The sequence below is a fragment of the Chiloscyllium plagiosum genome, unplaced genomic scaffold, assembly GCF_037043375.1.
Source record: "Chiloscyllium plagiosum isolate Xiang-an unplaced genomic scaffold, Cpla_swu_hap1 HiC_scaffold_27, whole genome shotgun sequence".
NCBI lineage: Eukaryota > Metazoa > Chordata > Chondrichthyes > Orectolobiformes > Hemiscylliidae > Chiloscyllium > Chiloscyllium plagiosum.
Window position 1 is genome coordinate 55,162,461 of NW_028270165.1, and position 14,946 is coordinate 55,177,406.

Below are 14,946 nucleotides of genomic sequence, written 5' to 3' on the forward strand. Positions count from 1 at the left end.
ACCACTCAGACCTCCAAAAGCCCGTCACTTGAACGGTGTGAGTTTCGCCATACTATATGGTATGATACGGGGCATTCAGACAGTCAGGAAGTCTTTTGAAAGGCAAGATGCCAAACGGAGTCCCATCGCTCAAGGAGACAGTGAACAATAGCAGAGGATGGTTTCGATCCATCGACCGCTGGGTTATGGGCCCAGCACGCTCCCGCTGCGCCACTCTGCTCTTATGCGCAGTTCCGTTTTCCACAGGTCCCTTTAGCCTTTCGTCTGACGAGACTGTTGTCAAAGATCTCCACTGCTGTCGTCTTATATGGTGTTGCGCAGACGTATGGAGGCTGTGTAAATATAAACTTTTTCTAACTTCCCACATTCTGTTGGTCGAACTGTGATTTCACTCTGAATAGACGCCATGCGGCCCACCTTCGCTCTGCTGGGTCGACACAGTAAGTAAACGTGGGTCTCTATTCGTATCATTCTCTTGCCTTCTCCATGTAATTCTGCACATTGTTACTTTAAACATGACCACCGAATTCCCGTTTGCGTCTCATGAATCTGCCTCTTTGTCAGTGTCAGTTAGGGATTTACTGACCCCAATCACTCCCTGTACGAAAGCGTTCTCCCTAATGTCACTTTTGGTTCTTTTCCTCATGACTTTAAATCTCCGCCGAATCGTTGCCGATCCTTTCAGGCGTGGGAGCATTTTGACTACATTACTTTCTCTGTCTCGACTTCGCGTAACTTGGAAAGCTTCAATGGGGCCAGATTTCAAACTTCGGATCTCCGAAGAGAGCTATCCCAAATTTCCAATCCACCCTCATCGCTGACATCCCTCAAACACCGCAACCTCCAATCATTACACTTCGCTGCTTTCTGTCCCATTGGTTCTCCAGGGAGCCCAACCTCGTTTAACGAACGTACTTTTTGAGAAAATGGAAGAGGCACTTTTGCACAAGGCATAAACCGCGGGCTCGTCCGGGATTTGAACCCGGGACCTCTCGAAAATCTACGTCGACGAAGACCCAAAGCGAGAATCATACCCCTAGACCAACGAGCCAGACAGCAAGCGTGCTTCCACCCCACCCCCCGCTCTACCTCTTGAACCAGCTGAGTCTTGCTCAGAGTGAAGTATAGTTGACATTGAACAGGCTGGGGCTGTTTTCTCTGCAACGTCGGAGGCTGAAGGGTGACTTTATGGAGGTTTACAAAATTATGAGGGGCATGGATAGGATAAATAGGCAAAGTCTTTTCCCTGGGGTCGGGGAGTCAAGAACTAGAGGGCATAGATTTAGGGTGAGAGGGGAAAGATATAAAAGAGACCTAAGCGGCAACATTTTCACGCAGAGGGTAGTGCGTGCATGGAATGAGCTGCCAGAGAAAGTGGCGGAGGCTGGTACAAATGCAACATTTAAGTGGCGTTTGGATGGATATATGAATAGGAAGGGTTTGGAGGTATATGGGCCGGGTGCTGGCAGGTGGGACTAGATTGGGGTGGGATATCTGGTCGGCATGGACGGGTTGGACCGAAGGGTCTGTTTCCATGCTGTACATCTCTATGACTCTATGAACAGCTGCTTCTCATTCTGTCTCTGAGCTGCCGTTTGCCCGTCCCCAGGAACAGGGCCCTCTCTACTGGCAGAAATTTAAACCGTTTTCTTTCTAAACTTTTCTCTGACACCGGACTGACCAGTGACAAGCATTACCCTCCTCAACATAGGGTACAGAGAACAGGAGAAGACCCCGCAGACCTCCACGAGTGTGTCATCTCAACTGTGCATTTTGGGCCAGTATATCAATGTGAAATATTTACGTCGAAGATTTTTGGAAAGCAGATGAGAAGGCGAGGTGCACAACAAGCTGCTAAAGACAACATTGAGTGAATAGGAAAGATGGTTTCCCTTCTGGGTTATGCTCCCATCACGCACCGGCAGACATATCACCCACAAGCAAATATTAACTCTGTCTAAATTGCCACATTCTGTTTTTGCGAACCGTGATTTCACTCAGAAGCACAATTTACCCGCTCCCTCCTGAATATCCTTCCAGACTCGAACATACCTTCCAGGTGAAGCAGCACTTCACCTGCACATTTGCCGCAACCTAGTCTCCTGCATTCGCCGCTCATAGTGTCGTGTCCCCAACCGAGCATGAAGTATAATCTGGATGACTGCTTCGCAGAACACCTCGGTTCTGCCCGCAAAAAACGGACCTGAGCTTCTGCTTTCCTGCCACTTTAACACGCCACCCTGTTCCCTGGCCAAAATCTCTGTCTCAGGCTTGCAGCAGTGCTCCAGCAAAGCTCAGCTCCAGATGGAAGAACAACGCCTCATATTCCACTTCAAAACCCTACAGCCCTCCGGTCTTCAAGATCGAGTTGCACGATTTTAGGGCCTGAAATCCCCCATATCCTTGACCCCTACCACACACATACGAGTCCCTTGTTATCACATAGTCTGCTACGACACACTACTTATTGTTAGCCACGAACGCTCTCCATTAACAGTTATTCACCCTCCCACACGGATCGTTATTCACTCCTTTGTCCCTCCTATTGTTCTCTCTCTGAGCTGGCGGGAAAGAGAGCAATGTACACTGGAGACTCTGAGCCAGCTGAAACTTGCTCAGTGTGAAATACATTCTACTTTGCTCCAAGAATTGCAAGCAGCAAAGAGTTTCCAGAACATCTGCTTGTCATTCACGTCGGAACCGGCGTGGCGAATTACTGCAGGGAAGGCACGAAACCGCAAGGCATGCGTTTCAACTTTATCAGCTCATTGGCATCTCAGAGAAGTGGTTTTGCGGTTCAGTTCATAGGAAACCAACGAAGAACAGGAGAAGACCACTCAGACCTCCAAAAGCCCGTCACTTGAACGGTGTGAGTTTCGCCATACTATATGGTATGATACGGGGCATTCAGACAGTCAGGAAGTCTTTTGAAAGGCAAGATGCCAAACGGAGTCCCATCGCAAAGGCAAGTCGCTCAAGGAGACAGTGAACAATAGCAGAGGATGGTTTCGATCCATCGACCTCTGGGTTATGGGCCCAGCACGCTCCCGCTGCGCCACTCTGCTCTTATGCACAGTTCCGTTTTCCACAGGTCCCTTTAGCCTTTCGTCTGACGAGACTGTTGTCAAAGATCTCCACTGCTGTCGTCTTATATGGTGTTGCGCAGACGTATGGAGGCTGTGTAAATATAAACTTTTTCTAACTTCCCACATTCTGTTGGTCGAACTGTGATTTCACTCTGAATAGACGCCATGCGGCCCACCTTCGCTCTGCTGGGTCGACACAGTAAGTAAACGTGGGTCTCTATTCGTATCATTCTCTTGCCTTCTCCATGTAATTCTGCACATTGTTACTTTAAACATGACCACCGAATTCCCGTTTGCGTCTCATGAATCTGCCTCTTTGTCAGTGTCAGTTAGGGATTTACTGACCCCAATCACTCCCTGTACGAAAGCGTTCTCCCTAATGTCACTTTTGGTTCTTTTCCTCATGACTTTAAATCTCCGCCGAATCGTTGCCGATCCTTTCAGGCGTGGGAGCATTTTGACTACATTACTTTCTCTGTCTCGACTTCGCGTAACTTGGAAAGCTTCAATGGGGCCAGATTTCAAACTTCGGATCTCCGAAGAGAGCTATCCCAAATTTCCAATCCACCCTCATCGCTGACATCCCTCAAACACCGCAACCTCCAATCATTACACTTCGCTGCTTTCTGTCCCATTGGTTCTCCAGGGAGCCCAACCTCGTTTAACGAACGTACTTTTTGAGAAAATGGAAGAGGCACTTTTGCACAAGGCATAAACCGCGGGCTCGTCCGGGATTTGAACCCGGGACCTCTCGCAAATCTACGTCGACGAAGACCCAAAGCGAGAATCATACCCCTAGACCAACGAGCCAGACAGCAAGCGCGCTTCCACCCCACCCCCCGCTCTACCTCTTGAACCAGCTGAGTCTTGCTCAGAGTGAAGTATAGTTGACATTGAACAGGCTGGGGCTGTTTTCTCTGCAACGTCGGAGGCTGAAGGGTGACTTTATGGAGGTTTACAAAATTATGAGGGGCATGGATAGGATAAATAGGCAAAGTCTTTTCCCTGGGGTCGGGGAGTCAAGAACTAGAGGGCATAGATTTAGGGTGAGAGGGGAAAGATATAAAAGAGACCTAAGCGGCAACATTTTCACGCAAAGGGTAGTGCGTGCATGGAATGAGCTGCCAGAGAAAGTGGCAGAGGCTGGTACAAATGCAACATTTAAGTGGCGTTTGGATGGATATATGAATAGGAAGGGTTTGGAGGTATATGGGCCGGGTGCTGGCAGGTGGGACTAGATTGGGGTGGGATATCTGGTCGGCATGGACGGGTTGGACCGAAGGGTCTGTTTCCATGCTGTACATCTCTATGACTCTATGAACAGCTGCTTCTCATTCTGTCTCTGAGCTGCCGTTTGCCCGTCCCCAGGAACAGGGCCCTCTCTACTGGCAGAAAATTAAACCGTTTTCTTTCTAAACTTTTCTCTGACACCGGACTGACCAGTGACAAGCATTACCCTCCTCAACATAGGGTACAGAGAACAGGAGAAGACCCCGCAGACCTCCACGAGTGTGTCATCTCAACTGTGCATTTTGGGCCAGTATATCAATGTGAAATATTTACGTCGAAGATTTTTGGAAAGCAGATGAGAAGGCGAGGTGCACAACAAGCTGCTAAAGACAACATTGAGTGAATAGGAAAGATGGTTTCCCTTCTGGGTTATGCTCCCATCACGCACCGGCAGACATATCACCCACAAGCAAATATTAACTCTGTCTAAATTGCCACATTCTGTTTTTGCGAACCGTGATTTCACTCAGAAGCACAATTTACTCGCTCCCTCCTGAATATCCTTCCAGACTCGAACATACCTTCCAGGTGAAGCAGCACTTCACCTGCACATTTGCCGCAACCTAGTCTCCTGCATTCGCCGCTCATAGTGTCGTGTCCCCAACCGAGCATGAAGTATAATCTGGATGACTGCTTCGCAGAACACCTCGGTTCTGCCCGCAAAAAACGGACCTGAGCTTCTGCTTTCCTGCCACTTTAACACGCCACCCTGTTCCCTGGCCAAAATCTCTGTCTCAGGCTTGCAGCAGTGCTCCAGCAAAGCTCAGCTCCAGATGGAAGAACAACGCCTCATATTCCACTTCAAAACCCTACAGCCCTCCGGTCTTCAAGATCGAGTTGCACGATTTTAGGGCCTGAAATCCCCCATATCCTTGACCCCTACCACACACATACGAGTCCCTTGTTATCACATAGTCTGCTACGACACACTACTTATTGTTAGCCACGAACGCTCTCCATTAACAGTTATTCACCCTCCCACACGGATCGTTATTCACTCCTTTGTCCCTCCTATTGTTCTCTCTCTGAGCTGGCGGGAAAGAGAGCAATGTACACTGGAGACTCTGAGCCAGCTGAAACTTGCTCAGTGTGAAATACATTCTACTTTGCTCCAAGAATTGCAAGCAGCAAAGAGTTTCCAGAACATCTGCTTGTCATTCACGTCGGAACCGGCGTGGCGAATTACTGCAGGGAAGGCACGAAACCGCAAGGCATGCGTTTCAACTTTATCAGCTCATTGGCATCTCAGAGAAGTGGTTTTGCGGTTCAGTTCATAGGAAACCAACGAAGAACAGGAGAAGACCACTCAGACCTCCAAAAGCCCGTCACTTGAACGGTGTGAGTTTCGCCATACTATATGGTATGATACGGGGCATTCAGACAGTCAGGAAGTCTTTTGAAAGGCAAGATGCCAAACGGAGTCCCATCGCTCAAGGAGACAGTGAACAATAGCAGAGGATGGTTTCGATCCATCGACCTCTGGGTTATGGGCCCAGCACGCTCCCGCTGCGCCACTCTGCTCTTATGCACAGTTCCGTTTTCCACAGGTCCCTTTAGCCTTTCGTCTGACGAGACTGTTGTCAAAGATCTCCACTGCTGTCGTCTTATATGGTGTTGCGCAGACGTATGGAGGCTGTGTAAATATAAACTTTTTCTAACTTCCCACATTCTGTTGGTCGAACTGTGATTTCAATCTGAATAGACGCCATGCGGCCCACCTTCGCTCTGCTGGGTCGACACAGTAAGTAAACGTGGGTCTCTATTCGTATCATTCTCTTGCCTTCTCCATGTAATTCTGCACATTGTTACTTTAAACATGACCACCGAATTCCCGTTTGCGTCTCATGAATCTGCCTCTTTGTCAGTGTCAGTTAGGGATTTACTGACCCCAATCACTCCCTGTACGAAAGCGTTCTCCCTAATGTCACTTTTGGTTCTTTTCCTCATGACTTTAAATCTCCGCCGAATCGTTGCCGATCCTTTCAGGCGTGGGAGCATTTTGACTACATTACTTTCTCTGTCTCGACTTCGCGTAACTTGGAAAGCTTCAATGGGGCCAGATTTCAAACTTCGGATCTCCGAAGAGAGCTATCCCAAATTTCCAATCCACCCTCATCGCTGACATCCCTCAAACACCGCAACCTCCAATCATTACACTTCGCTGCTTTCTGTCCCATTGGTTCTCCAGGGAGCCCAACCTCGTTTAACGAACGTACTTTTTGAGAAAATGGAAGAGGCACTTTTGCACAAGGCATAAACCGCGGGCTCGTCCGGGATTTGAACCCGGGACCTCTCGCAAATCTACGTCGACGAAGACCCAAAGCGAGAATCATACCCCTAGACCAACGAGCCAGACAGCAAGCGCGCTTCCACCCCACCCCCAGCTCTACCTCTTGAACCAGCTGAGTCTTGCTCAGAGTGAAGTATAGTTGACATTGAACAGGCTGGGGCTGTTTTCTCTGCAACGTCGGAGGCTGAAGGGTGACTTTATGGAGGTTTACAAAATTATGAGGGGCATGGATAGGATAAATAGGCAAAGTCTTTTCCCTGGGGTCGGGGAGTCAAGAACTAGAGGGCATAGATTTAGGGTGAGAGGGGAAAGATATAAAAGAGACCTAAGCGGCAACATTTTCACGCAGAGGGTAGTGCGTGCATGGAATGAGCTGCCAGAGAAAGTGGCGGAGGCTGGTACAAATGCAACATTTAAGAGGCGTTTGGATGGATATATGAATAGGAAGGGTTTGGAGGTATATGGGCCGGGTGCTGGCAGGTGGGACTAGATTGGGGTGGGATATCTGGTCGGCATGGACGGGTTGGACCGAAGGGTCTGTTTCCATGCTGTACATCTCTATGACTCTATGAACAGCTGCTTCTCATTCTGTCTCTGAGCTGCCGTTTGCCCGTCCCCAGGAACAGGGCCCTCTCTACTGGCAGAAAATTAAACCGTTTTCTTTCTAAACTTTTCTCTGACACCGGACTGACCAGTGACAAGCATTACCCTCCTCAACATAGGGTACAGAGAACAGGAGAAGACCCCGCAGACCTCCACGAGTGTGTCATCTCAACTGTGCATTTTGGGCCAGTATATCAATGTGAAATATTTACGTCGAAGATTTTTGGAAAGCAGATGAGAAGGCGAGGTGCACAACAAGCTGCTAAAGACAACATTGAGTGAATAGGAAAGATGGTTTCCCTTCTGGGTTATGCTCCCATCACGCACCGGCAGACATATCACCCACAAGCAAATATTAACTCTGTCTAAATTGCCACATTCTGTTTTTGCGAACCGTGATTTCACTCAGAAGCACAATTTACTCGCTCCCTCCTGAATATCCTTCCAGACTCGAACATACCTTCCAGGTGAAGCAGCACTTCACCTGCACATTTGCCGCAACCTAGTCTCCTGCATTCGCCGCTCATAGTGTCGTGTCCCCAACCGAGCATGAAGTATAATCTGGATGACTGCTTCGCAGAACACCTCGGTTCTGCCCGCAAAAAACGGACCTGAGCTCCTGCTTTCCTGCCACTTTAACACGCCACCCTGTTCCCTGGCCAAAATCTCTGTCTCAGGCTTGCAGCAGTGCTCCAGCAAAGCTCAGCTCCAGATGGAAGAACAACGCCTCATATTCCACTTCAAAACCCTACAGCCCTCCGGTCTTCAAGATCGAGTTGCACGATTTTAGGGCCTGAAATCCCCCATATCCTTGACCCCTACCACACACATACGAGTCCCTTGTTATCACATAGTCTGCTACGACACACTACTTATTGTTAGCCACGAACGCTCTCCATTAACAGTTATTCACCCTCCCACACGGATCGTTATTCACTCCTTTGTCCCTCCTATTGTTCTCTCTCTGAGCTGGCGGGAAAGAGAGCAATGTACACTGGAGACTCTGAGCCAGCTGAAACTTGCTCAGTGTGAAATACATTCTACTTTGCTCCAAGAATTGCAAGCAGCAAAGAGTTTCCAGAACATCTGCTTGTCATTCACGTCGGAACCGGCGTGGCGAATTACTGCAGGGAAGGCACGAAACCGCAAGGCATGCGTTTCAACTTTATCAGCTCATTGGCATCTCAGAGAAGTGGTTTTGCGGTTCAGTTCATAGGAAACCAACGAAGAACAGGAGAAGACCACTCAGACCTCCAAAAGCCCGTCACTTGAACGGTGTGAGTTTCGCCATACTATATGGTATGATACGGGGCATTCAGACAGTCAGGAAGTCTTTTGAAAGGCAAGATGCCAAACGGAGTCCCATCGCAAAGGCAAGTCGCTCAAGGAGACAGTGAACAATAGCAGAGGATGGTTTCGATCCATCGACCTCTGGGTTATGGGCCCAGCACGCTCCCGCTGCGCCACTCTGCTCTTATGCACAGTTCCGTTTTCCACAGGTCCCTTTAGCCTTTCGTCTGACGAGACTGTTGTCAAAGATCTCCACTGCTGTCGTCTTATATGGTGTTGCGCAGACGTATGGAGGCTGTGTAAATATAAACTTTTTCTAACTTCCCACATTCTGTTGGTCGAACTGTGATTTCACTCTGAATAGACGCCATGCGGCCCACCTTCGCTCTGCTGGGTCGACACAGTAAGTAAACGTGGGTCTCTATTCGTATCATTCTCTTGCCTTCTCCATGTAATTCTGCACATTGTTACTTTAAACATGACCACCGAATTCCCGTTTGCGTCTCATGAATCTGCCTCTTTGTCAGTGTCAGTTAGGGATTTACTGACCCCAATCACTCCCTGTACGAAAGCGTTCTCCCTAATGTCACTTTTGGTTCTTTTCCTCATGACTTTAAATCTCCGCCGAATCGTTGCCGATCCTTTCAGGCGTGGGAGCATTTTGACTACATTACTTTCTCTGTCTCGACTTCGCGTAACTTGGAAAGCTTCAATGGGGCCAGATTTCAAACTTCGGATCTCCGAAGAGAGCTATCCCAAATTTCCAATCCACCCTCATCGCTGACATCCCTCAAACACCGCAACCTCCAATCATTACACTTCGCTGCTTTCTGTCCCATTGGTTCTCCAGGGAGCCCAACCTCGTTTAACGAACGTACTTTTTGAGAAAATGGAAGAGGCACTTTTGCACAAGGCATAAACCGCGGGCTCGTCCGGGATTTGAACCCGGGACCTCTCGCAAATCTACGTCGACGAAGACCCAAAGCGAGAATCATACCCCTAGACCAACGAGCCAGACAGCAAGCGCGCTTCCACCCCACCCCCCGCTCTACCTCTTGAACCAGCTGAGTCTTGCTCAGAGTGAAGTATAGTTGACATTGAACAGGCTGGGGCTGTTTTCTCTGCAACGTCGGAGGCTGAAGGGTGACTTTATGGAGGTTTACAAAATTATGAGGGGCATGGATAGGATAAATAGGCAAAGTCTTTTCCCTGGGGTCGGGGAGTCAAGAACTAGAGGGCATAGATTTAGGGTGAGAGGGGAAAGATATAAAAGAGACCTAAGCGGCAACATTTTCACGCAGAGGGTAGTGCGTGCATGGAATGAGCTGCCAGAGAAAGTGGCGGAGGCTGGTACAAATGCAACATTTAAGTGGCGTTTGGATGGATATATGAATAGGAAGGGTTTGGAGGTATATGGGCCGGGTGCTGGCAGGTGGGACTAGATTGGGGTGGGATATCTGGTCGGCATGGACGGGTTGGACCGAAGGGTCTGTTTCCATGCTGTACATCTCTATGACTCTATGAACAGCTGCTTCTCATTCTGTCTCTGAGCTGCCGTTTGCCCGTCCCCAGGAACAGGGCCCTCTCTACTGGCAGAAAATTAAACCGTTTTCTTTCTAAACTTTTCTCTGACACCGGACTGACCAGTGACAAGCATTACCCTCCTCAACATAGGGTACAGAGAACAGGAGAAGACCCCGCAGACCTCCACGAGTGTGTCATCTCAACTGTGCATTTTGGGCCAGTATATCAATGTGAAATATTTACGTCGAAGATTTTTGGAAAGCAGATGAGAAGGCGAGGTGCACAACAAGCTGCTAAAGACAACATTGAGTGAATAGGAAAGATGGTTTCCCTTCTGGGTTATGCTCCCATCACGCACCGGCAGACATATCACCCACAAGCAAATATTAACTCTGTCTAAATTGCCACATTCTGTTTTTGCGAACCGTGATTTCACTCAGAAGCACAATTTACTCGCTCCCTCCTGAATATCCTTCCAGACTCGAACATACCTTCCAGGTGAAGCAGCACTTCACCTGCACATTTGCCGCAACCTAGTCTCCTGCATTCGCCGCTCATAGTGTCGTGTCCCCAACCGAGCATGAAGTATAATCTGGATGACTGCTTCGCAGAACACCTCGGTTCTGCCCGCAAAAAACGGACCTGAGCTCCTGCTTTCCTGCCACTTTAACACGCCACCCTGTTCCCTGGCCAAAATCTCTGTCTCAGGCTTGCAGCAGTGCTCCAGCAAAGCTCAGCTCCAGATGGAAGAACAACGCCTCATATTCCACTTCAAAACCCTACAGCCCTCCGGTCTTCAAGATCGAGTTGCACGATTTTAGGGCCTGAAATCCCCCATATCCTTGACCCCTACCACACACATACGAGTCCCTTGTTATCACATAGTCTGCTACGACACACTACTTATTGTTAGCCACGAACGCTCTCCATTAACAGTTATTCACCCTCCCACACGGATCGTTATTCACTCCTTTGTCCCTCCTATTGTTCTCTCTCTGAGCTGGCGGGAAAGAGAGCAATGTACACTGGAGACTCTGAGCCAGCTGAAACTTGCTCAGTGTGAAATACATTCTACTTTGCTCCAAGAATTGCAAGCAGCAAAGAGTTTCCAGAACATCTGCTTGTCATTCACGTCGGAACCGGCGTGGCGAATTACTGCAGGGAAGGCACGAAACCGCAAGGCATGCGTTTCAACTTTATCAGCTCATTGGCATCTCAGAGAAGTGGTTTTGCGGTTCAGTTCATAGGAAACCAACGAAGAACAGGAGAAGACCACTCAGACCTCCAAAAGCCCGTCACTTGAACGGTGTGAGTTTCGCCATACTATATGGTATGATACGGGGCATTCAGACAGTCAGGAAGTCTTTTGAAAGGCAAGATGCCAAACGGAGTCCCATCGCTCAAGGAGACAGTGAACAATAGCAGAGGATGGTTTCGATCCATGCTGGGTTATGGGCCCAGCACGCTCCCGCTGCGCCACTCTGCTCTTATGCGCAGTTCCGTTTTCCACAGGTCCCTTTAGCCTTTCGTCTGACGAGACTGTTGTCAAAGATCTCCACTGCTGTCGTCTTATATGGTGTTGCGCAGACGTATGGAGGCTGTGTAAATATAAACTTTTTCTAACTTCCCACATTCTGTTGGTCGAACTGTGATTTCACTCTGAATAGACGCCATGCGGCCCACCTTCGCTCTGCTGGGTCGACACAGTAAGTAAACGTGGGTCTCTATTCGTATCATTCTCTTGCCTTCTCCATGTAATTCTGCACATTGTTACTTTAAACATGACCACCGAATTCCCGTTTGCGTCTCATGAATCTGCCTCTTTGTCAGTGTCAGTTAGGGATTTACTGACCCCAATCACTCCCTGTACGAAAGCGTTCTCCCTAATGTCACTTTTGGTTCTTTTCCTCATGACTTTAAATCTCCGCCGAATCGTTGCCGATCCTTTCAGGCGTGGGAGCATTTTGACTACATTACTTTCTCTGTCTCGACTTCGCGTAACTTGGAAAGCTTCAATGGGGCCAGATTTCAAACTTCGGATCTCCGAAGAGAGCTATCCCAAATTTCCAATCCACCCTCATCGCTGACATCCCTCAAACACCGCAACCTCCAATCATTACACTTCGCTGCTTTCTGTCCCATTGGTTCTCCAGGGAGCCCAACCTCGTTTAACGAACGTACTTTTTGAGAAAATGGAAGAGGCACTTTTGCACAAGGCATAAACCGCGGGCTCGTCCGGGATTTGAACCCGGGACCTCTCGCAAATCTACGTCGACGAAGACCCAAAGCGAGAATCATACCCCTAGACCAACGAGCCAGACAGCAAGCGCGCTTCCACCCCACCCCCCGCTCTACCTCTTGAACCAGCTGAGTCTTGCTCAGAGTGAAGTATAGTTGACATTGAACAGGCTGGGGCTGTTTTCTCTGCAACGTCGGAGGCTGAAGGGTGACTTTATGGAGGTTTACAAAATTATGAGGGGCATGGATAGGATAAATAGGCAAAGTCTTTTCCCTGGGGTCGGGGAGTCAAGAACTAGAGGGCATAGATTTAGGGTGAGAGGGGAAAGATATAAAAGAGACCTAAGCGGCAACATTTTCACGCAGAGGGTAGTGCGTGCATGGAATGAGCTGCCAGAGAAAGTGGCGGAGGCTGGTACAAATGCAACATTTAAGTGGCGTTTGGATGGATATATGAATAGGAAGGGTTTGGAGGTATATGGGCCGGGTGCTGGCAGGTGGGACTAGATTGGGGTGGGATATCTGGTCGGCATGGACGGGTTGGACCGAAGGGTCTGTTTCCATGCTGTACATCTCTATGACTCTATGAACAGCTGCTTCTCATTCTGTCTCTGAGCTGCCGTTTGCCCGTCCCCAGGAACAGGGCCCTCTCTACTGGCAGAAAATTAAACCGTTTTCTTTCTAAACTTTTCTCTGACACCGGACTGACCAGTGACAAGCATTACCCTCCTCAACATAGGGTACAGAGAACAGGAGAAGACCCCGCAGACCTCCACGAGTGTGTCATCTCAACTGTGCATTTTGGGCCAGTATATCAATGTGAAATATTTACGTCGAAGATTTTTGGAAAGCAGATGAGAAGGCGAGGTGCACAACAAGCTGCTAAAGACAACATTGAGTGAATAGGAAAGATGGTTTCCCTTCTGGGTTATGCTCCCATCACGCACCGGCAGACATATCACCCACAAGCAAATATTAACTCTGTCTAAATTGCCACATTCTGTTTTTGCGAACCGTGATTTCACTCAGAAGCACAATTTACTCGCTCCCTCCTGAATATCCTTCCAGACTCGAACATACCTTCCAGGTGAAGCAGCACTTCACCTGCACATTTGCCGCAACCTAGTCTCCTGCATTCGCCGCTCATAGTGTCGTGTCCCCAACCGAGCATGAAGTATAATCTGGATGACTGCTTCGCAGAACACCTCGGTTCTGCCCGCAAAAAACGGACCTGAGCTTCTGCTTTCCTGCCACTTTAACACGCCACCCTGTTCCCTGGCCAAAATCTCTGTCTCAGGCTTGCAGCAGTGCTCCAGCAAAGCTCAGCTCCAGATGGAAGAACAACGCCTCATATTCCACTTCAAAACCCTACAGCCCTCCGGTCTTCAAGATCGAGTTGCACGATTTTAGGGCCTGAAATCCCCCATATCCTTGACCCCTACCACACACATACGAGTCCCTTGTTATCACATAGTCTGCTACGACACACTACTTATTGTTAGCCACGAACGCTCTCCATTAACAGTTATTCACCCTCCCACACGGATCGTTATTCACTCCTTTGTCCCTCCTATTGTTCTCTCTCTGAGCTGGCGGGAAAGAGAGCAATGTACACTGGAGACTCTGAGCCAGCTGAAACTTGCTCAGTGTGAAATACATTCTACTTTGCTCCAAGAATTGCAAGCAGCAAAGAGTTTCCAGAACATCTGCTTGTCATTCACGTCGGAACCGGCGTGGCGAATTACTGCAGGGAAGGCACGAAACCGCAAGGCATGCGTTTCAACTTTATCAGCTCATTGGCATCTCAGAGAAGTGGTTTTGCGGTTCAGTTCATAGGAAACCAACGAAGAACAGGAGAAGACCACTCAGACCTCCAAAAGCCCGTCACTTGAACGGTGTGAGTTTCGCCATACTATATGGTATGATACGGGACATTCAGACAGTCAGGAAGTCTTTTGAAAGGCAAGATGCCAAACGGAGTCCCATCGCTCAAGAAGACAGTGAACAATAGCAGAGGATGGTTTCGATCCATCGACCGCTGGGTTATGGGCCCAGCACGCTCCCGCTGCGCCACTCTGCTCTTATGCGCAGTTCCGTTTTCCACAGGTCCCTTTAGCCTTTCGTCTGACGAGACTGTTGTCAAAGATCTCCACTGCTGTCGTCTTATATGGTGTTGCGCAGACGTATGGAGGCTGTGTAAATATAAACTTTTTCTAACTTCCCACATTCTGTTGGTCGAACTGTGATTTCACTCTGAATAGACGCCATGCGGCCCACCTTCGCTCTGCTGGGTCGACACAGTAAGTAAACGTGGGTCTCTATTCGTATCATTCTCTTGCCTTCTCCATGTAATTCTGCACATTGTTACTTTAAACATGACCACCGAATTCCCGTTTGCGTCTCATGAATCTGCCTCTTTGTCAGTGTCAGTTAGGGATTTACTGACCCCAATCACTCCCTGTACGAAAGCGTTCTCCCTAATGTCACTTTTGGTTCTTTTCCTCATGACTTTAAATCTCCGCCGAATCGTTGCCGATCCTTTCAGGCGTGGGAGCATTTTGACTACATTACTTTCTCTGTCTCGACTTCGCGTAACTTGGAAAGCTTCAATGGGGCCAGATTTCA

The 14,946-nt window shown here is 48.8% G+C and overlaps 1 protein-coding gene and 5 non-coding genes across 6 annotated transcripts in view; 1 reads left to right on the forward strand and 5 right to left on the reverse strand.

Moving 5' to 3' along the window:
- Positions 1–14,946, forward strand: part of LOC148144133 (uncharacterized) — a 278,667-nt gene that overhangs the window by 169,437 nt on the left and 94,284 nt on the right.
- trnap-ugg (transfer RNA proline (anticodon UGG)) lies at positions 962–1,051 on the reverse strand. Its single transcript is given in 2 exon segments — positions 962–997; positions 1,016–1,051. It is a non-coding gene; the product is annotated as a tRNA-Pro (tRNA).
- Positions 3,807–3,896, reverse strand: trnap-ugg (transfer RNA proline (anticodon UGG)). Its single transcript is given in 2 exon segments — positions 3,807–3,842; positions 3,861–3,896. It is a non-coding gene; the product is annotated as a tRNA-Pro (tRNA).
- Positions 6,639–6,728, reverse strand: trnap-ugg (transfer RNA proline (anticodon UGG)). Its single transcript is given in 2 exon segments — positions 6,639–6,674; positions 6,693–6,728. It is a non-coding gene; the product is annotated as a tRNA-Pro (tRNA).
- trnap-ugg (transfer RNA proline (anticodon UGG)) lies at positions 9,484–9,573 on the reverse strand. Its single transcript is given in 2 exon segments — positions 9,484–9,519; positions 9,538–9,573. It is a non-coding gene; the product is annotated as a tRNA-Pro (tRNA).
- On the reverse strand, positions 12,311–12,400 carry trnap-ugg (transfer RNA proline (anticodon UGG)). Its single transcript is given in 2 exon segments — positions 12,311–12,346; positions 12,365–12,400. It is a non-coding gene; the product is annotated as a tRNA-Pro (tRNA).